Source organism: Macrotis lagotis, chromosome 3, assembly GCF_037893015.1.
Source record: "Macrotis lagotis isolate mMagLag1 chromosome 3, bilby.v1.9.chrom.fasta, whole genome shotgun sequence".
NCBI lineage: Eukaryota > Metazoa > Chordata > Mammalia > Peramelemorphia > Peramelidae > Macrotis > Macrotis lagotis.
Window position 1 is genome coordinate 75,116,932 of NC_133660.1, and position 23,183 is coordinate 75,140,114.

A 23,183-nucleotide genomic window follows, 5' to 3' on the forward strand; every position below is an offset into this window, starting at 1 on the left:
AAATTTCATAATTTTGTTCCTTTTAAGATCAAAATGAAATTTAAGCTGTTTGGTTGCAATAATTGAATACTTCTCTCTTCATTGCATATACATAGAAACCATGAAAGCTAATGAGTTTTATGAGTGACAGCAAAAACAGATTTTCCAGGAAAACTTCTCTGGGTCATGTGTACATATGTGGGCACAATTCATTCACTCACTTGAATAAGAATCACACAGGTAAAAGTTTTTGCAAGAGAATTTAAGGTTGAGGTGTCAGAGTTGATTTCTTTTCTAATGAAATATGTAATATCTCCAGGTGAAAGGTATTAATGTGAGATGCAGTCCATTCCAATAGAGCATTATTTATAGTACTGGTTGTATTCTTTCTCTGAACTACATTCAAGTCATCATGAGGGGTTTTTATTTACAATGCATCACAAATAGCACTGAGATACTATAGAATGAAAGCATGATTTCTTATAACAGTGCCATAAATTTTCATTCTAGCACAATTCTTGCATCACTACCATATTTTCTGCCTATCACCAGCAAGGGTAATGACATTGAACACCAGGAGAAGCTGCACAATCTCTTGACCTCATTTCCCTTACAGTGTCAATGTAAGAAAGGTGAGAAAAATCAAGCACTCACAAGTGTCCATGATATAAGCAAGACAATATGTGTTCATTATGCAAATAACACTAGAGTAGGTCAAAAAATTGTAACCTTCAGTTGATTATATCTCAGCAGGCTTTATTGGCTAAACAATAAACTTTGGAAGACATATTGTTGTGCATTTGAAACAAGTGATGCATAAGTCTGTCTTAAATGCATTGCATTTGGATATTAATTTGTAAATAGAAATAGAGCATGGAATAAATTCATCCAAGTTCATTATGGCAATAAATTGTCAGGACTTAGAAAAATGGGAGCTTTGCTTCTTGCAAACCTTCTTTCATTGATTCACTGAGCTATCAATAGATGTTTGCATAAAGGAGCTATATGGAACAAAAGCAGGCTTAGAAAAGTAACATTTTATTCCTCAAGATCTCCTCAGTAATAATTTTCAACCAATAGTAATAGTCATTTCATCCTGTACTGTATTCCTTTCAAAATAACTTTCTGTTTTCTCTCTAGTTATTGTTTTGTATTCTGATTGTTCCATATAAAGGATCATGGAATCAGACACAATAAGGTGAAATAATTTGTCACAAAGGGAATAAATACAAGGACAGGAATCAAACTCCAAAAAAATTTGCCTCCAAATATAACACTTCCATAGCATAAGTTAATTTCCTATATGATATTTCAAAAAGTAAGTCATATATTAATTTATTATAAGGCATTAGCATCTCATAAAGCCTTCCTATTTTATATTTTAATAGTGATTGGATTAATATTTCTGTTAAATATTGATGCCTTTTTATATCAAATTCATTTACAAGATTAATTTTTCTCTTTCATCACTGCCTAGAATCTTCCTTTTGATTGAGAGGACAAAGAAGAAAACTATAAAGAGATAAACAAGAAGGAAAGAAGGGAAAGAAGAGAAAGAAGGAAAGAAAGAGAAAAGGAAGAGGGAGGAAAAGAGAAAAAAGAGAAAGGGAATGAGAGAAAGACTATCTAGAAAAAACTTTAGAAAGACAGACTCCAAAAATAAAGTGAAGGTCCATTTTTCTACATTTAAGAAGAAAAAATGATTTATTTGTAAAAAAAAAGTGAATTTCTACCTCTAAAATTTCAGATGTAAATTTCCCTATCTCCAAAGGTCTGTTCAAGACTCCTTCAATTAAATACCTCCTTAAAAAAGTCTGGGAAACTCAGGGACTTTTAAAAGTGCCCTGAAATGTTTGTCAGGGCAGAGACAAGATGGTGGTGTGAAGCTAACATGTTCCCAGCGTTTTTCTCTAACAATGCTAAATGAAGCCTCTGCACAGACATTAAAGCTACAATCCCACCAAATAAAGAAAAAAAAAACAAATTTTCAACTGAGTAAAAGTTTGTCTTTTGGGAGAAGGGGAAATAAAGCCAAGTTAGGTGGGAGAGCTGGAAAACCAGCAGGAGGCTTCTAACTGGAGTACAGCCCAGGTCCCAGCTGCAAGACAGCTTTCTAGTAGCTAGATAGCAAGCCAACAATGAGGGTACCAACCTCAGACAATGTCTGAACCCTGGGAACACTGTGGTAAAAGGCAAGATTGGGTTGGCAATCAACCATTCCAAAGGCAGAGCCTGGACATAAAGCAGGAAACAAACATCTGCATAGGCAATCCCTGGCTGCATAGGCAACATCTTGAACATGATAAGCCAGGGATCAGACCACAGCAGCACCAACAGCATGGAACAACACTCTCTAAAAGTGAGAAGTAGAGCACAACAATTTAAATGAGCAAAAAAAAAAAAAAACTAAAAGGTTAACTGTAAAATGCTACTATGCAGATAGTGATGACAGAAATGCCATTTAAGAATAAGAAAGTAATAAATTACTTATATGGAATGTCTCAAAGGAATCTAGGAATAGGACACAAATCCAAAGCTTCATAGAAGGGCTTAATTTTTTTTTTTAAATCAAAAGAAGAGAAGAAAAAATGGAAAAAAGAAATGAGAGCCATGCAGGAAAATTATAAAAATGTGATCAAAGAAATCAGCTCCTTTAAAAATAAAAATAATCAGCTGTAAAAAGAACTTAACTCATCAAAAAACAAAACAGACCTAATTGGAAAAAAGATTTCAACTCATCTGCAACTCAAATCAACCAACTGGGAAAGGAATGCAACTCAGTAAAAAAGTAAAATTAACCAACTGGAAAAGGAAACACAAAAAACTACCAAGAAAACAGAACTAAAAATTAGAATTGAACCAATAGAAACTAATGAACCTATAAGGCACCAAGATTCCATCAAATAAACTCCTAAGACTGAAAAAATTGAAAAAAAAGTAAAGTACCTTTTAGGAAAAACAAGCAACCTGGAAAATTGATTCAGGAAAGATAATTTATCTGGAAAATATATTCAGGAAATTATGTGGGAAAATGCCCAGCTCTGTAGATCAAAAAGATAAATAGTCCTTGAAAGGATATACAGAACACCTCAAGAAAGAAATCCCCAGGATAAAACCTCCAAGTACTTTCACAGTCAAATTCCAGAATACTCAAATAAAGGAGAAAATACTACAAGCAATCTAAAGAATGCAGATTAAATACACTGTACATTCAAATGCAAAGGACTGGATATCCTGGAGTATGATATTTCAGACAGCAAAGGACTTTAGATTACAACCAAGGATTTACTCCACTGCAAAATTCAGCCTATTATGTCAGGGAAATAAAGAACAAATGGTTCATGAAATGATTTGGCTTTGTATGATGCTTTGGTTCATGAGGATTGTGTGTCCTTGAGAAATCTATTGCTAATGAATCAGAAGAAGGGAGGATACTTGACTATGAGACAATGCTGCATTTCAATTAGGCATGATAAAAGGAGTATATTTTGGCAAAGGCGATGTGAGTACAAGACAGGGTTAAAACAAAGAAGAAAGAAAAACCAGAAAAAAAAAACTATAGGAGGAGAAGACTAGGCTATTAGTGGATAAAAAACACCAGGTAAAGAGATAAAAAGACCTACTATAATAGAAGGAAAGAAGGGAGATGGTGAGCCCTGAATAAATCCTACCCAATAGATTTGGCCCAGAGAGGGAATAACATACATTCCCGATTGAATTTAAAAATCTATCTCACACTACAGGGAAGTGTGGAGGGAAAAGGAGGAGGAAGGAAAAAAAGGAAGAAGGGTATGATGAAAGGGAAAGTGAGGGTAAAAAAGAAAGTAAACTTAAAGTTAAACTTTGTCTTTTTTTCTTGTTTTTTTGCAAAGCAATGGGGTTAAGTGACTTGCCTAAGGTCACACAGTAAGTTAATTATTAAGTGTCTGAGGCCAAATTTGAACTCAGGTCCTCCTGACTCCAGGGTGGGTGCTCTATCCACTACACAAAAGAAAAGTCAAAAGGAAAGGGACCAAAACATTGTTGAGGAGGAAACAAGAGGAAGGGAAAAAGAAAAGTATAAATGGGGAAAGATAGTCATTGTAACTGTAAATGTGAATAGGATGAATTCTCCCATAAAACAGAAGCAGATAGCACAAAAAGGTTTGAACAGACAAAACCACTGTAACCAAGATCAAAAAAAGTATAGTAAATTGTGAAATAATTTTTATGACTAGGACTTCTGAAAAAAAGATTCATTTCTAAAATATACAGAGAACTGAGTCAATTTTCAAAAAAAAAAAGACAAGCCATTCCCCAATTGACAAATGGTCAAAGGATATGCAAAGGCAATTTACAGATGAGAAAATCAAAGCTATCTATATTCATATGAAAAAATGCTTTAAATCACTAATTATTGGGTTTTTTGTTTTTGTTTTTTAGATTTTTCAAGGAAATGGGGTTAAGTGGCTTGCCCAAAGCCACAGCTAGGTAATTATTAAGTGTCTGAGGCCAGATTTGAACTCAGGTACTCCTGACTCCAAGGCTGGTGCTCTATCCACTGTGCCACCTAGCTGCCCTTAAAGCACTAATTATTAGAGAAATGCAAATTAAAACATCTCTGAGGTACCACCTCATACCTCTCAGACTGGCCAATATGACCAGAAAGGACAACAATCAATCTAAGAAGGGATGTGGAAAATCTGAGACACTAATACATTGTTGGTGGAGCTGTGAACTCATCCAACCTTTCTGGAAAGCAATTTGGAATTATGCCCAAAAGGCAACAAAAATGTGCAAACCCTTTGATCCAGAAATACCACTACTGGGTCTACACACCGAAATGATTATGAAAAAGGGTAAAAAATATCACCTGTACAAAAAATATGCATAGCAGCTCTGTTTGTGGTGGCAAAGAATTGGAAACTGAGTTAATGTTTATCAATTGGGGAATGGCTTAATAAACTGTGGTACATGTATGTCATGGAAGACTATTGTTCTATTAGAAACCAGGAGGGATGGGAATTCAGGGAAGCCTGGAAGGATTTGCATGAACTGGGAGTGATGATCAACCTCAATGGACTTGCTCATTCCAACAGGGCAACAATCAGGCACAATTTTGAGATATATGCAACAGAGAGTGCCATCTGTATCATGAGAAAGAATTGTGGAGTTTGAACAAAGACTAAAGTCTATTACTTTTAATGTTTTTAAAATAAGTTATCTTATTATGTAATTCTGCTATATATCTCATACTTTTTGTTTCTTCCTTAAGTATATGATTTCTCTCTCATAACATTCAACTTAGATCAGTGCAAACCATCGAAGCAATGTAAAGACTAACAAGCTGCCTTCTGTGGGGGGTGGGGGAGGGAAGTAAGATTAGGGGAAAATTGTAAAATTCAAAATATTTTTTTTAAAAAACTAGATTCCTGCAATATGTTCTTTACAAGAAATATATATGAAGGGGAGAGAGATGGTCAAGGTAAAGTTAAAAAGCAGGAGCTAATATACTATGTTTAAGCAGAAGTAAGTAGCGAACCTGATCTCAGACAAAGTAAAAGCAAAAAGATTTCATTTAAAGCTATAAGGAAAAAAAGTACATCTTTAAAGGCACATAGGTAATGCAGTTATAAGAGTATTACACACACACACACACACACACACACACACACACACACACACACAGAGACACTTAGGCACATGGTGTCCAATGTTTTAGAGAAGAGCTAAATGAATTACAAGGAGACTTAGGCAGCAAAACTTTAATAATGGGGGATATCAACCTCCCTCTCTCAAAATTAGATAAATCTAACCACAAAATAAACAAGAAGGAAGTTAAAAAAGTGAATAAAATCTTAGAAAACTTAGATATGAAAGACCTCTAGAGAAAACTGAATGGGGATAGATAATATGTACATTTTTCTCTGCAGTACTTATATACCAAAACTGATGATGTACTATGGCATAACAACCTTACAATCAAATGCAGAAAGGCAGGAGTAATAAAACATGCCTTTCAGATATGATGCAATAAAATCTACATAATAAAGAATCATTGAAAGATAAACCAAAAATTAATTTGGAACTAAATAACTTGATTTTAAGGCAAGTGAATCAACCAAAAAATCATAGAAACAATCATTTCATCCAAAGAAAATGATGACAATGAGACATCATGCCAAAATTTATGGGATGCAGCCAAAGGAATTTTAGGGAAAATTTTATATCTCTTAAGGTATATATGAATAAAATAGAAAAAAGAGGAGATCAATGAACTGGGGAGATAAATAAAACAAAATAAAACAAAATAAAAGAAAAATGACAAATTAAAGATTCTCAATTAAATAAAATTTAGAAATTCTGACATAAATTTGAAATTAAAAAATTGTAAGCAAGAAAATCAATGATCCAATAAACAAAACTGTAAGTTGGTTTTAAGAAAAAACAATAAAATAGATAAACCTTTGGTTAATATGATTAAAAAAGAATACAAAATTATTATTATCAAAACTGAAAAGGGTGAACACCATAAATGAGGAGGAAATTAAAGGAATAATTTGGAGCTATTTTGCCCAACTGCATGCCAATACATTTGAAAGCTTGAGTGAAATAGATGAATATTTACAAAAATATAAAGTATTCAAATTAACTGAAGAGGAAATGACATATTAAATAAACCCATTTCAGGAAAAGAAATTGAAGAAACTATCAATAAACTTTCTTAAGAAAAAATCTCTCCAGGTCCAGATGGATTTAGAAGCAAATTCTACCTAACTTCAATGTTTAAATGGAACAATTAATTTTAATTCTATATAAACTTCTAAAAAAATAGTTCTACCAAATTCTTATTATGATATCAATATTGTGTTGATACCCAAACCAGGAAGAACCAAAACAAAGGAAATTATTGACTAATCTTCCTAATGAACATTGATGCAAAAATCTTAAGTAAAATTTTAACAAAGAGATTACAGCAAATTATTACTAGGATGATACACCATAATTAGGCAAAATTTCTATCAGGTAGGTAGGGTTGGTTCAATATTAGAAAAGCACTCAACAAAATTGAATATATCTGCAACAAAAGTAATAGAAATCATATGATTATCTCAATAGATAGTGAAAAAGCCTTTGACAAATTACAACATCCATTCCTATTAGAAGACTAGAGAGTATAGGAATAAACAGGGTTTTGCTTAAAATAATAAGTGGTATGTATCTAAAACCACCAACAAATATATTATGTAATGTAAATAAACTAGGAGCATTTCCAATAAATCAGGGGTGAAACAAGGATGCTCATTATCACCATTAATATTCAATATAGAGATATAAATGTTAGTTTGGTAATAAGAGAAGAAAAAGATATTGAATGAATTAGAATTGGCAATAAGCAAGTAAAACTTTCACTTAGCACATGATATGATCAGAAACCTAGAGAATTTGAGAAAATCATCTAAAATCAATTTGAAATAATTAACATCACACAACCCCATTGTCTTGCAACTCCCCCCCCCAAAAAGACATAATTAACAATATATTCAGCAAAGTAGCAGAATATAAAATAAACCCACATAAATCATCAGCATTTCTATATATGAACAATAAAGACCAAAGGCAAGAAAGAGAAATTCCATTACAGTAAGTTTAGATAACAAAAAGTACTTGGGAATCTAACTCCCATAACAAACCCAGAAACTCTGTGAATACAATTACAAAACATTTTTCACAAAAATAAAGGCAGATCTAAACAATTAAAAAAATATCAATTGCTCATGGTTAGTTTGACCAAATATAATAAAAGTGGCAATTTTACCAAAATTATATTACTTACTTAGTGCCATACCAATCAAACTACCAAATAATTATTTTATTGAGCTAAAAAAGTAGTAACAGAATTCATCTGGAACAAAAAAAAAGGTCAATGATATTGAAGAACTGATGAAAATAATAATGGAAAATAGCCAGTCTCTACCAGAATTAAAACTATAATATAAAGTGGCAGTCTTCAAAACTGCTTGGTACTGATTAACAAATAAATAATGAATCAGTGGACTAGGATAGGTACAAAAGAATTGGTTGTAAATGACCATAATAATCTATTGCTTCTGGGACAAGAGCTCATTTTCAACAAAAATTGTTAGGAACACTGGAAAATAACATTTCAAAAATTAGACATATACCCACATTTCATATTCTTTACCAAAATAAGGTCAACAGATATAAAAAGTGATACCACATAATAATTAATCCATCAAGAAAAATTCTGTCAATCTAAAAAAGGGGGAGAAATTTATGACAAAACAGGAGAGCTGATGATTCTGACTAAATTAATCAAAAGGTTTTCTGCACTAAAAACCAATCTTTCCATGATTAGAAGAAAAACAGAAAGCTGGGAAACAATTTTCACAGCTAGGGGCAGCTCTTTTTTGTAGTGGCAAAGAATTGGAAATTGAGGAGATGCCCTCAATTGGGGAATGGCTAAACAAGTTACGCTGCATGAATACTATGGCATATTATTGTTCTATAAGAAACCCTAAATGGTCGGACTCTAGTGAAGCATGGAATGATTTATAAGATCTGATGCTGAGTGAAGGGAGAACAGTGTACACATCAACAACATTATGAGATGAACAACCTTGATGGTAACAACTCCTCTCAACAGTCCAGAGAGCAAGGACAACTGTTTTAGACAGGTAATGGTTTGTCTCTATTATCCCCAACCAGAGGAAGAAAAACACAACAAAACAAAACACACACCAAAAAACCCCACTCCTACCAAATCTGATGAACACTTTATAACAATTATGTCTTATTCTTAATGCTAATCCCTCATGCCAAAAATTACTGATTTGTGAATATATTTAACAAAATGTGTATGTAAAATGCTAACCTGACTGTTTCCTACTGAGGGAAGGGGGTGGAAAGGGAGGGTGGAGGGAAATTTTGTAACTTGGAAATATGTATGTACAAATGGATGAAAATTAAAAAAAATTTAAATAAAATACATAGAATATTGAATCAAATTTAATAAATAAATGGTCAAAGAATATGAACAGGGAATTTTGAATAATGAAATTGAAGCTATATATTTGTGTGTGTGTTTGTGTCATCATATAAAGTGCTCCAAATCATTGTTGATTACAGAAATGCAAATTATAACAATTATGAGGTACCACCTCACATCTATCAGTTGGCTAAGATGACACAAGGGGAAAACTACCAATATTGGAGAGGTTGTGGGTGGATTGGGACGTAAATGCACTGTTGCTGGAGTTGAGAACTAGTCCAAACCTTCTGGAGAATAATATGGTATCATGCCCAAAGAGCAATAAAATTGATCATACCCTTTGATCCAGTAGTTCCAATACTACACCTTTATTCAGAAGAAATCATAAATGGAAAATGCCCCATGTGTTCCAAAATATTCATAGCATAGCATCACTTTTTTTTAGTGGCAAAGAATTGAAAATTTAGGGGATGCCCATTACTTGGGGAGTGGCTGAAACAAGTTATGTTATATCAATATTTTGCAATACTGTTGTTCAATAAGAAACCATAAGTGGTTAGATACTAGAGAAGTATAAAAAAGAATCATAGAAATTGGTGCTGAATGAAGGTACCAGAAGCAAGAGAACATTGTACATATTAACAACAACATTGGGAATTGATCAACTTTGATGGATTCAGTTCCTCTCAGCATTTCAGAGAGCCAGGACAACCCTGGAAGACCTGTTATGGGAAACATCATTCACATTCAGATGAGGAAACAAACAAAACAAAATTAAACTACAAAATCTGAATAAAGACTATATTTATTTTTTAAAAATTTCTCTTGGGGCAGCTAGGTGGTGAAGTGGATAGATCTCTGGCCCTGGAGTCAGTAGTACCTGAGTTCAAATCTGGCCTCAGATACTTAATAATTACCTAGCTGTGTGGCCTTGGGCAAGTCACTTAACCACATTGCCTTGCAAAAAAAAATTCTCTTGTGTTTTTCTTTCCTCTTCCATGGTTTTCTTTCTTTTCCCTTAGTCCAAATTATTCCTACAGAAAATGACTAATATGTAAACATGTTAAACACAAATGTGCATGTCTAATGTTCACTTGACTGTTCAACACTGATGGTAGGAGAATAGGAAGGAAGGGTGAAATAAAATTTTATATTATATAAATATGCATGTGGATGAATGCTGAAAAACTTTCTTAACATGGAATTGGTAAAATAAAATAAAATCAATAAGAAAAACAAAACAAAGGGAAAAAGTATACTACATTTAAGTAGCAAATATTACTCTACCCAACTTGAACTACAAGTCAGAGTTGACTCTGTTGGTCTAATTGAATACCAACTGAAGAGTGTTTTAAGGAAACACAAATACATAAAATGTAAGTAGCCATCTCAGAGAATGATTGAGAAATTTTTGGTTACTTGTAGGATAACTTGTACTTTTCTGAACTTTTGATTGGGAATTAAAAAATAAGAAATTGATATTAATCCTTTAATTATGTCAACACTATGACCAAGTACCATAGACATATACTCTCTTGTTATTTTGCATTTTTATTCATAATAGAGCCACACTGTTCACCTTTCATTATATGTATGTGTTATCTAATCCTGCACACTGATTCTTACCTTTCTTTATTTCTTTACCATCTAAAAGATTAGTAGGTACAATTTGAATGATACCAGAGAAATAAAAATAAAATATGGAGACTGAGAACAAAGAAAGCATTATAATTTAATTCTAATTGCTCAATAGAGACTGAGGAAATCATACATTTTGAAAATTTAGTGATAGAAAGGAACAAACTAATTTTTTTCCTGACCTGATGATCTATCTTGGAAATGCAATTCTTAGTCACTTGAGTTTTTTTGTTTTGCTTTATTTGAACTGGAGCATTTGGTGAAACTGAATTTCCCCTTTGAAAAATAGCTTTTCTTCAAATTGTTCTGTAAGATTCTCACGAGATAATGGATTTAGAGCCGAATAGGATGGTAGAAAACATTTAGTACAGATCCATCTCTTTTTAGATGAGGACTCCAAGGCACAAAAAAGTAAAAAGTCATTTGTTCAAAACATATAGGTAATTAAAGGCAGAGCAAAGATTTGAATTTAGGTATCCTGATTAAAAATTGTATAAAAATTTAACTATATTATACAAATTAAACATTTCTGATTTCTGGCTAAAAATGTTTCAATTGTTGCTTATTGTATATATTTTACCTTCTATGATTATCCTTCTAATTCCAGGAGTGACTGTATTTGTATACAAGTTTCTACCTTCAAGAATATAGGGACACAGTTTAAATAGACAGGACATTAGGCCATTTGCTCCAAACTTATCTATTTTAGAATTCAAGAAACTGGGCAAAGGAAGGTTTGGAGACTTATTCTGGTGTCATAGCAGTAATAAGTAGATAAGATGGAATTTGAATTTGTCTCCTCTGTCCCCAAATCACAATTCTTTTGACTTGATCTATGATTCCCAATTACTTAATTTTAAAGAATTTATATTTCTTCACTTCTGCAAAATTATTTCTTGCCACCCAAAGTCAGATTTTAAGTATCTAGGCCTGTTACACAAAAGCTTTTTTAAAATTCAGAAGTTCAGAGCTGTCATTGGAAAAAGAATAGCTTAGAAATCACCTCATCTATTTACCACATTCAATTTATAATCAAACTGAGTTCTTAAGAAATGAAATGATTTTTCCAAAGTCCAATGGCTAGTACCTGGCAGAGATGAGCCAGAGCAAAGGTTGCTTGTATGCTATTCTATCTATTATACCATGTTGGCTTCTAATTCCTTTAAACCAACTATCTTGGTGCATGGCATGATCAGGAAGGGTCTATGCTTCTATCTCAATATTTCATAATGATTCCACTTAATTTGAGGACCAAAAACCATATCAACTTCTACTATGGTAGATGACACTGGATATGGAGCATGAACAGAGAGCAGATGGCTCTTAAAGTGTAGTGGGTTATATAGTGAAACATTTGAATCTGAATTATTTTTTCATCTTTTCTGCTTCCAGTAGGGCCTCTAATGCTCTTTTAATGTAAATTTTTATTTGTGCATTTCATGGTTGTTATGTGAAACCATTGCCACTGAATATATTGAGTCTATAGCCTTTGTTGAAAATTAACAAGGTTCTTTGAAGATTTAAATAACAAAACACATTTATTTTGTTAAAAAGGGGAAAGCTTTGCTTTCATTATTTCTATCCCTTAAATTGTGTACTCGCTGATTTATTTGGATTGTTAATCATCACCAAAACTTAAAAGATTATTTGAGTTGAGAGCATGTCATATAATGTTGATTTTGCTCTTTGCTGGAAATGGGCCATGATCCTGCCAAAAAAATTGTCAGGGTAATTTATTTGCTAGGTTTCTATCTTCCTCCACTCTACTATGTAAAGACATGTTAGCTCATTCATTTGAATGTTTGAATTTTAACAAGGGATGGAAATGAATTCATCATGCATCACAGAGAACAGTAACATTTCTTATCAGTAAAGTTAGTGAAGGGAAGAGACTTGCTTAATTGTGTATTGCATAAAACAATAAGTCAACTTACAGATTTTTATAAAGTTTCATTTAGATGGAAAAAAGACAATTTGAAATAAAAAATCTTATAAATTGAATCAAATAAGTATTTAAGTAACTTTGATTATGGCATTTACTCAAATTAATGTAATATTTATTTTTTATGTTTATGTTTATTTTTTAATTTATGAGTAACACCTGAATAACCCTCTCAAAATTTGATATAAGAGTAAAAAATCATTTGATAATTATAAATAATATTGATTGAAGCACTTATGCTTATATTAAGTACTGCATATATTTATAACTTCTGAAATATTAAACTCCTTATGTGATAGTTTACCTATCCATAAATTAACTGAGAACAATAAAATAACCAAAAAGGAGCTTCCTGAGCTGTCAAAAAGGTTGAGATTTTATTGTAAATATGGGTAGAATATTTGACCTTTAACCTCTAAGCTCTTACCATCAGTTTACCATCAGATATTCTTAGATTTCTAGAAAAATGGACTATGCCATCCCTGTTTACTTCATGAGTTTTAGTACAGTGTTTACTAATATAGGTATTAAATTAATATTGGTTGAATAAATGTACCATCATCCTGTGGACATATATTGAACAATACCCTCAAAATGGAACTAATCAAGAAATGCAAAAACCTGATGAAATAAAAGTATGAAAATACTTTTCTCAAAGACTGCATAATTTTTTTCCACGTATGTAAGAGTTGCTCTCAGGATTACTGAATTAGAATTCTGTATAAAATGAAGCAGGAAAATTATAGTCTTAAATGCCCGTGACAGAAATATTGATGGTACCTGATTCCAAATATACAGCAAAAATGTGGAAGTAGTAATAAGGAAGATCTTGATGGTGAGTCAACACTGTGCCTTTGTCAGGATGTTTCTTATTATTGCTTTCTGCTCAAGATAGGATTTACTTCCCATGTGCAGTCTAGACCATACATTATATTTAAGGGAGTGATTACTTGGAGGAGGTTGTATTTGAGATCTTGAAAGAATGGATGATTTTTGAAGAGTCAAGATGAGTCATATGTTTAATCTAGGGGACATGTGCACATAGACAAGAAAAATAGAGCATTAAAATGAGAGAACAGCTGTTAAGACAGTTTTGTCTTGGGGGGGAGGAAATTGACATTTACAGTCATATTAAGGTCTACAAAACATAATTTGAACCCAACTCTTCCTTATTCCAATCCAGTACCTAACTACTATGCCTTTTATCTCCTGTATAGGGGAAAAATTGTGAGAAATAAACATGAAATATTAGGTTGGAAAACTGATGGTGGAAGGCATTGAATACCAATCTAAGGAAGCAATGGAAACAATTGAAGACTTTTTTTAACAGGGTAATGAAATCAACAAATCTGTAATTAGCCAAGTTGAATATATATATATATATATATGTCTATATATGAATTTATATACTATATATATGTATATCTATATGAGATTTATATTGTTTTGTTTTTTATAGTTAGCTTCTTTATACTGTGGGAAGTACTGACGAGGTGAGATTGAAACAACAATGAATTAAAAACAAGAGTCGGAATTACATCATAGCTCTTTCTTGAAATTATAAATTGCAAACATAAAAATGCAAGATATATGCAAGCAATGTCAAGAAGTATGTTCTTGGAAGCTAATGTTTATTTTTTAATTCATAAAAAGACACTAACACTTGACTAACCACCTCAAAAATTTATATGAGTATATAATATATATATACATAATTGTTTGCGATTGTTATAATTTTTTATTAAGTGAATTCTTACTATTATTTAAAACAATGTATTGAAAATAAGTTGTGAAAGAATAGTTTCCTTTAATACTGGGATTTCTATAGATAAGTTAATTCTATGGGCTTAATATAAAATATGAATTGCCTAACAGTTCGGGGACAACTAGTATCTCTAAAGGTATGAGTGGGAACATGAAATAGCAATAAACTTAAAAAAAATTGGAGTCTAAAACCTGAAAAGACAATGAGTGAATGAGCAAATAATGAAAGCATAAAATCAAAAGCATCTTATACTTTGTTTGGGGGGGGGCAGTGGTTAATTCTATGACCCTTAGTTAATTTGTATATAAAATGAGAGGGCTGGGGCCTATCAAGGGATTCTCAGTGTTCGAGGTATCTTGTAGGACTATGAAGGTGTTGCTAAACTTCAATTTAATAAATTAAAGCTAAATTTAATTACAGAGGGGTGGATATGGTGGAATCAGGAAGATTAGAGTTCAGATCTACCTAAGACAGAGAAAGAATGGGACGGGAAACAAAGGGAAAAGTCAAACTTAGCTATATGACTTTGGGCAAGTCACTGAATATTTGCCTTGCTTTCCTCATATATAAATAGAAATAATAGAAGTACCTACCTTGCTTGTGTGTGTGTATATGTGTGCATGAGTGTAAATGTAAGTCAAATAAGGAAATATAAATATAAACTTAAGAAAAGCATATGAGGCAGCACAGAAAGAAATATAAAATGGAATTGGATTCCCAAAATTTCTTGAAAAAAATAAGAAGACTAGAGTCAGAGCAACAAGCAGCATCCTTCAATGATATATTCGATATTCTAACAGAGCAGCATGATAAAAGAATGATGTACCTGACTTAGGTGTCCTTTCTAATGTCTACATATGCCTGAGACAATTCCTTTTAATGGGTTCTTGCATATTTCCAAATTCATACAATGAGAAACATTTCTTAGGATGATATGGTGCATTTCTTTGAATATGAAGATTGCTCATCCCACTTGCCATTGTGCTAGCATTAAAATGCTACATGAGCTTTCAAAGAGCCTTACAAAATGCTTAAAAGACCCTGAATTTTCTTTTTCTTTTGAAAAATTTCATAAATCTTACACAAAATTTGAAAGGCATGGCCCAAATTGACATGGGAATCTGCAGTAGTTATATGTATACCTATTTTCAGTGCTATTTTTATTGTACTCTTCATCTACACAATGATAATATGATTGTGCAGCTTTCTTTTAAGCTAGATGAATTTTTAAGTAGAGTTCTGCAGAAAGATGAAAACCTAACCCTTTATGAGTAGCATCTGCTAGGGAGGCGGGCCAGAAGGGGAAATCATATAATTAAAATAATGTTTTTACTCTCTTAGTATTATATTAATCTAAATTTAACCTTTTTAGAGAAAAAATGTCAACTGTAAGCCTCAAATACTTGCACAGTCTGTGTGCTGTAAGTTTTGTAGACAAACTTTTCAATATTTATTTAACTAAAACAAGTTGGCATCCAAAATATTTTGTAAGTGAGGAAATGCAAGAGTTTTAACATGAAAACTAATTTTTTCTCACTGTGAAACAGGGGAAAATAAGAAGAATCAGTTAAAAGGGAAATATAGACTCATTCTTAAAATTTTTTTAATTTATTTTGAAGGGAGGAAAAAATGATTGGTGTCTAATGCAACTAATATATGAATGCCAAAATATCTCCTGCATTAATTCAAGCAGTTCAGTGCCCATTTAATCAAAAGACATGTCAATAAAATATAAAAGATGGAAAACTCCAAACTTTCATATTTCTCAGCCCATTGCTCTTTACTCAGCTTTCAGTTTTAGTAGGTCATTTCTCTGTATGTGACTTCTAAAAGGTAGATTTATGCACCACTTATTAAAGTTAGAATTACTGTGTCAGAAACTAAACTAAATGTCACAAATAGCACAATAAATGAATAATGCTGAAATCAGACACCTTCCTGCTTTCCCACCTTCCTTCTTTCCTTCCCTCCTTCCTTCCTTCCTTCCTTCCTTCCTTCCTTCCTTCATTATTTTCTCTTCCTTCTTTTTGATTGATCAGTTTTTCATGAAGACAACTATGTAAATTGAGGTTCACTATCTACCTCAGTATCTTACCTGAGAGAAAATAAATCTAGTGAAAAAATTAATGTCTTCCCAAGCCTTCATACTTTAATGAAATATTAAGAGTTGTGCTTTTGAAAAATAGAAGTTTAAAATAAGGGGAAAAATCTTTCTTTTGAACTGAATGCATATGATATACCAGCTTTCGTCTCTGGCCTAAACAACTAAAATCCTTGATAGTTTTTTTTTTAAACTCGACTTGAAATAAAACTATTTTAACAATTGCCTCAAATATGGAGTGTAATATAAGAATCAATGTGGGCTTAGGTTCAAACTGTCCCTTTCACACAGTGTGACCCTGGAAAAGCTGCATGTTTCCAGGCAATTCTAAGATTACATGTGGTATAACTGGCACCAATCTGCATTTGTTTGATGAACGTTTTGGGTGAGAGCTTCTTCCACCAGTTAAGTCACAGTTCCAATTTGGAAAGAGAAGAAAATAAAGATCTTATAGCATTGTAAATGCATGTGTGATTGTTATGATTAACACTCTCTTTTTGTAACAGAAAATCTTCTAGTTGAGAGTAGAGAATTGTGATAGACAAGTTATGTTTTTGAAGAAGCCATGTGCTATCTATCACTGAACCAAAGTACACCTTTAAAGAAGCAAGACATGTCCTCATCAAAGAAAATACTATTCTCTAAGCACAAATGCACCACAAGGAAAGACAAGATGCATAGATCTTAAGACGTCTCTATTTCAAATGTTTAAATTGTGCCTGACCTGTGGAACAGTCTTACAGGTTCTTATTAGACCTATGAGGCACAGTCAAATATATTTTGCCACCAAGACTGCCATATCATTTGGCCTTTTTTTAGTACAAAGGATGAAGAACAACTATGAAAGAACTTCAACTTTCACGATGATTTTTAATTCTATGTGATCTATTCATTCACATTAATATTAACTTCACAAGTTCATGTTCGTACCAAACCTTATAAGGAATTTTACTTTGGGGAGATCAATAAATCAGATATGTTCATATTTAATACACCATTTGAAGTTATTAAACCCAAAGGGAAAATAAAATAATTTAATTGTGGAACTAAAATATTTCTTTTTTTAGGTTTTTGCAAGGCAATGGAGTTAAGTGGCTTGCCAAGGGCCACACAGCTAGGTAATTATTAAGTTTCTGAGGGCAGATTTGAACTCAGATACTCTTGACTCCAGGGCCGGTGCACTATCCACTGCGCCACCTAGCCACCCCTAAAATATCATTTCTAAAGCATCTCTCATCTGATTTGGCTTTCAGGATTATTATTTATTTATCAAGGGAAAAGTAATCATTATTGCATATGTGTAAAATAGCACTATAGCATATGTGTAAAATAGCACTATAGCATATGTGTAAAAATAATTGGCCTTATATAGCTATTTAATACAAAGAGAATTTTTAAAGCAAATTTTAATTGTAAAGAGGAATAAACTTTTTTCTGACATGAGACAACTTGAATCAATAAAGTCATAGATTTTTGAGTTAAAAAAAACCCTTAGATGTTATTTAGGCCATTTTATAGTAGTTTGAGAAAGCAAAAATGATTTGCCCAAGGTGACAAAACTATTAAGTCCATAGAATCCTAGAATAGTAACATATAGTAGTAATAAATACTTATAGTGGATTTAATTCTGACATTTGATTTTTTTTTCCTTTTGGAATATATAGTGCATGAATTCTGGAATGTGTATTCGGATGGATTCCCAGCTTTGCTAAATGGACACATAATATTGGTTTGAATAATTGCATTAGTTATGAGCTCAAAATATTATGAAAAAACCTTCAATTATTACCTTTCAGCTTCTTTAACTAAACTGCTAGAGGGTTACTTTTTAATATTGAGCCATAATCCACTTCTTTATATACCTAATGTATTGATCCTAGTTGTGCCTTCTGGTACAAAAAGAACACCTCCATTCCTTCCTCCACATAACGACTCTCAAAATATATGAAAACTCTCATTATGTACCTGACATCAAACATTGTTTCACCTTACGCTAGCTCTAGATATATGTAAGGTAAATGGAATTGCCCAAAATCAATCATTCACTCTCCTCTTACCATTTGTTTAAAAAAATTAGTATATAAAATTGGAAAAAATATTCCAGAAAGTGTCTGATTGTTTTCAAGTATATTTAGATTGAGAGTTACATTTTATTATTCTCAAAATTATTGTTTGACTCTTGTGGACTCTGAATCTGACTCTTCTGCTCAGCTTCCTGCTGGTGCTATTTTTCTAAATAATTTCCTTTGAAAAGAGATTTAAAAATATGTTACATTATTTCTTTTTTAATTTTTCTGTTGACACAAATCATATAAGAATCTAATATCTAAATATTGGGAGGGTTTTTTTAATCTTAACTCATCATCTTCCTTGAATCAGAAAAGCAGTCACCTAATAACATGCAGAATAAATAAAACTAAAAATGCCTTGGATACTAAAGACCAACATCAATGTTCACAGTCAAAATCTTCTGCAATGCTCTACAATTTAGACAATTCATTTGATCATCCTTTGATTAAAAGTCTTAAAAATTGGATGTCTAATTTTCTCATTTTACAAGTTAGGAAAATGAGATAGAGACAAGTTAAGTGAGCTGTCCAAGATCATAGTAAAAACAAAGTCAACACTTAACTCTAGGTGTTTAGGTCATAAACCCATTGTGTTTTCAAAGAGTCTGTGCTAGCAAAGAATAAGACAAAAATCCTTCTCTATTAATATTGACAAACTAAGATTAAAATGTTTTCACTTAAATATGCATTCCCTATTATCTCTTCCTAATTCATCTTTTGACTTGGACTCTACACAGTACTTCTGGTTGTTGTCCTCTGTTCTCAAAAAGGAGCATGACATCAGGGAGGTAATTTGATGATGTGAATTGGATTTGAGGGAGGGGGGTATTGTGCTAACACATCAGATTTACTTTCTCCTCCAGAACCATCTGGGTCCAGATATGAATCAGGATGAATGGAGATGGTCCTGGATGAAAGGCAATCAGGATTAAGTGACTTGCTCAGGATCACACAGCTAGTTAAGTGAAGTCAAATTTAAACTTATGGTCTCCTGACTCCAGGGCTAACGCTCTATCCACTGAACCACCTAGCTGCTCTTAAATTCACTAATTTATTTCTTATTTTAACCACACATTTAGACTATCTGATATTTAACACCAGCTTCTAATTCTTTTTCTTGTTGCTAAATCAGATAAGTCCTGATTTTCTTCATCAGATTAACTTTCTGTACTTAAAGGAAGATTTTCATTTGTTTAAGTTATAGTAATTAACATTGAGAAGAGATAAGAGGTAAAGAGTTAAAATGTGATGACAGAACTAGATGCTCCATAAAGGAATTATGGAAGGTCATAGTTAAGATGAAAGCTCTAGGTGCACTGCTATCTGTACCAACAAAGATGGTGACTACAAAACAGGTATTCACTTATCCACTCAAATGCTGAAATTGAAAATTTCATCCTCTTTATCTTCTTCTTCACCTTCTTCAACATTATGGAGTTGATTTTGAATCTTGAAACAATCACATCATTATTAGATCTCCCCTCAGCACATTTTATATCTTTAAATATAAGTATGCCTTCTATAATACTGCTAAAAAATTGAACAAAACAGGATAAAGTACAGTACCATGACATACCAACAGAGTATTCATTGGGTCTTTCAAACAAATGCAAATACCTCTAAAAATAGTTTATTTTGTACAGTATATTGTTTGCTTATTTGGCTTAAAAGAGGTAGAGCAGCTCTAATTCAGGTGAGACATGTATCTGGGAATGGAATATACATTATATTAATGCTGTCAAATTAGCTTCTATAATTATTCTAATTTATTATTTCATGTTTTTGAACTTAGAATGTTCATGTTCTCTCTGAGGCCAAGGACTATAATATTCTTCATCTTTCTCTACATCTAGCACAATACCTAAGGACATACACCATATGGTTTTTTTTTTGGTTTTTGCAAGGCAAATGGGGTTAAGTGGCTTGCCCAAGGCCACATAGCTAGGTAATTATTAAGTGTCTGAGACCAGATTTGAACCCAGGTACTCCTGAATCCAGGGCTGGTGCTTTATCTACTGTGCCACCTAGCCGCCCCGCACCATATGATTTTAATGAATGTTTATTGAATTTTTGAATCAAAAAATTGCTAGTCGCTTAAATATCTCTGGCAAAAGCAAAGACCTTTTGAATTAAAGTAGAGATATTAAGACATTGAAGTTCTTGCTTGTTTAAAACCAAAATGCACCCTAAAGGTGAGAACATATTAGAGAGAGATTTGTAGAATACAGTGGAAACTTGTCCATTGAATTGAAAAATTAACCTCTGGTGAATTGCCTTCAGGAAGGCTACATTTTCAGAAATTATATTCCAGTTGTGGTCATTTTTTACACTAAGATGTTTATTTCATCTACTTCTTCCCCTTCCCTACACAAACTTCAGATTTAAAATTTGATCAAGATATTCTCCATGTAAAATAATGAAAAGAAAAAATGTTTTTTAAAAAATAAAATTAAGACTGCCCATATCTTTAAATTTTGATGCCAAGTCTTCAAATACAGACCAGTTTTTCAAGGTTCAAGATAAATGTGCTATAGACTAAGTTGAACATTATTTTTAAATTTCTTCACATGTATTATAATGCCCATTGTCTGACATCATTATTACCAACCTATTATTCTATCTACCTTTATCATCCAGAAAATGGAACAAAAACAGGATTTATAAATCACTTTAAAGTTGGAAAAGTATTCCAAACAAATTATTTACATTGTTTGAGTTGCCTATCCCTGCCATATTAAGAATGTAGGTATTACAAATTCCATTTACCACATAAGGACATTGAGGCTCAGATAGTTAAACAAATAGGTCTGCACAATTAGTTGCCAAAGGTGGAATTCAAATTTAAATCCATCGTTTCTTCATTACAATAGAGTGTCAAATAGAGTACAATAGTTCTCTAGCTCATTTTTATTTCAGGCTGACACATGATAGACAGTCAATATGTGCTAGTTTACCAATAAATGCCTTCAATGCCAGCACAAAAAGCTGTAATAATGTTTCCTTATTTCATTCTTGGATATCTCCTAGAATGACAAAAGACTACAAAGAACCAGTGCATCCAACTAATTGAATTTAGCAGCTAATAGTATATCTCATATATATATATATATATATATATATATATATATATATATATATATATATATAGTTTTTGTGCTAACTTAAACATAACATAGTTGAGAAATTTTTTCCTGTAAAAGGTGAGATTTTGGTTTTGACTTAAAGAAGTAGGGAGGCTAGTATGTAAAACTGAGGAAGGAAAAAATTTCACTTGATTCTTTCATCAGTGGGAAAATGAAAACACAGAGAATTTGATAACTTGTTTGGGATCAGGCCACTAATAGGTTATTAAAGAAGGCTAGAACTTGGACTTCCTAATCTAGATTCCTACATCCAATAACTACTTACAAATCTCCTTAGTCACAAGTATCTAGCCTGCATTTCCTTATCATTTCAGTTAATTAATTGATGTAGGAATTTTCAAGAAAAATTAAGGGGAAAATATCATTTTTGCAAGTAAGACATTTTTCAACACTATTCACATGTTTTCAAACAATGTGAATGTCTTCAATATTCATGATATTTTCTTCATTACTCACCTTGCTGAATTCTGGATTTACCATGTATATGGCTTCCCCTGATCTACCACTATTAAACGTTGGGATAGCTTGACATTATTATCCTTGAAAACACAGAATAACTCACTATGAACCTTGATTCCCATTCTAATTGCTTCTAACCAATATTTTCAAATTCATCTCTTAATCAAGTACTCTTGTCAGGATTGCATGTCAAACTAATCAACACATAGTCTGGAAAATCCACCTTCACCATTTAGATGTCAGGATAATATCTTCACCTACTCTCTAGAATTTTAAGATCACCACTAGTAGTACAACAATACATCTTCTGATTCTTTTTTTGTACTATAAGAAAGTTCATCTGTGTCATATTCTTTTAAGGTCATTGAGTACTCACCTCATATGTCTTAGGTTTAAATCCCTTATTATCGATTTTAAATCTATGTCATTGAAATATTTTTTAAAAAGAAACAACAGCCTTTTTTGATATGGTGAATACTGACATTGTACATGGTGATTTAATGTATTTGTGAATTGTATGAGAGTAAATCCAAAATCCAATTAGTAGAGATCTCTAATATAGAAGGAAATGAGTAAGCATGTCCCAAATTAAAAAATACATTAAATATTGAAGGCAAATGGCAGTACATAGAATAATGTAATACTGACAAGACTTTAAGGTCGAAAAAATCACAAAGTGTAGAGTAGTATTTTACAAATTCTAACTTTTTACTTTAAATTATATTTATTACTGTTTGTAATTAATTTTTGAACTCTTTCCACTGCCTGGTATTGAAGGTCATTTTTATTCCATTATGAGCCTTAAAATACATTTAATATCTCTACCCTATTATAAGGTCATTTTTTTGTACGTGCCATGTCCCACTGTGAAAATATAAATGTATCTATATATTCCTTTCTATTTCCATTCATTTTTCTCCAAATGTATGTCATATCTCACTTTTCTGATATTCAACTTATCTCTTTTAAATTTCTTTTTGGTTGGTTGGATTTATCAAGTTGTAAGAGAAAACAGTTGAGTTAGGACCATTTGTATAGGTTTGTTGTCTATTTCTTCCTGTAATTCATTTAACATCTCCTCTATGAATTTGGATG

The 23,183-nt window shown here is 32.1% G+C and overlaps 1 protein-coding gene across 1 annotated transcript in view; it reads right to left on the reverse strand.

Annotated features, from left to right (window-relative positions):
* TENM3 (teneurin transmembrane protein 3) overlaps positions 1-23,183 on the reverse strand; it is a 3,314,517-nt gene that overhangs the window by 2,710,392 nt on the left and 580,942 nt on the right. The window lies entirely within an intron of this gene.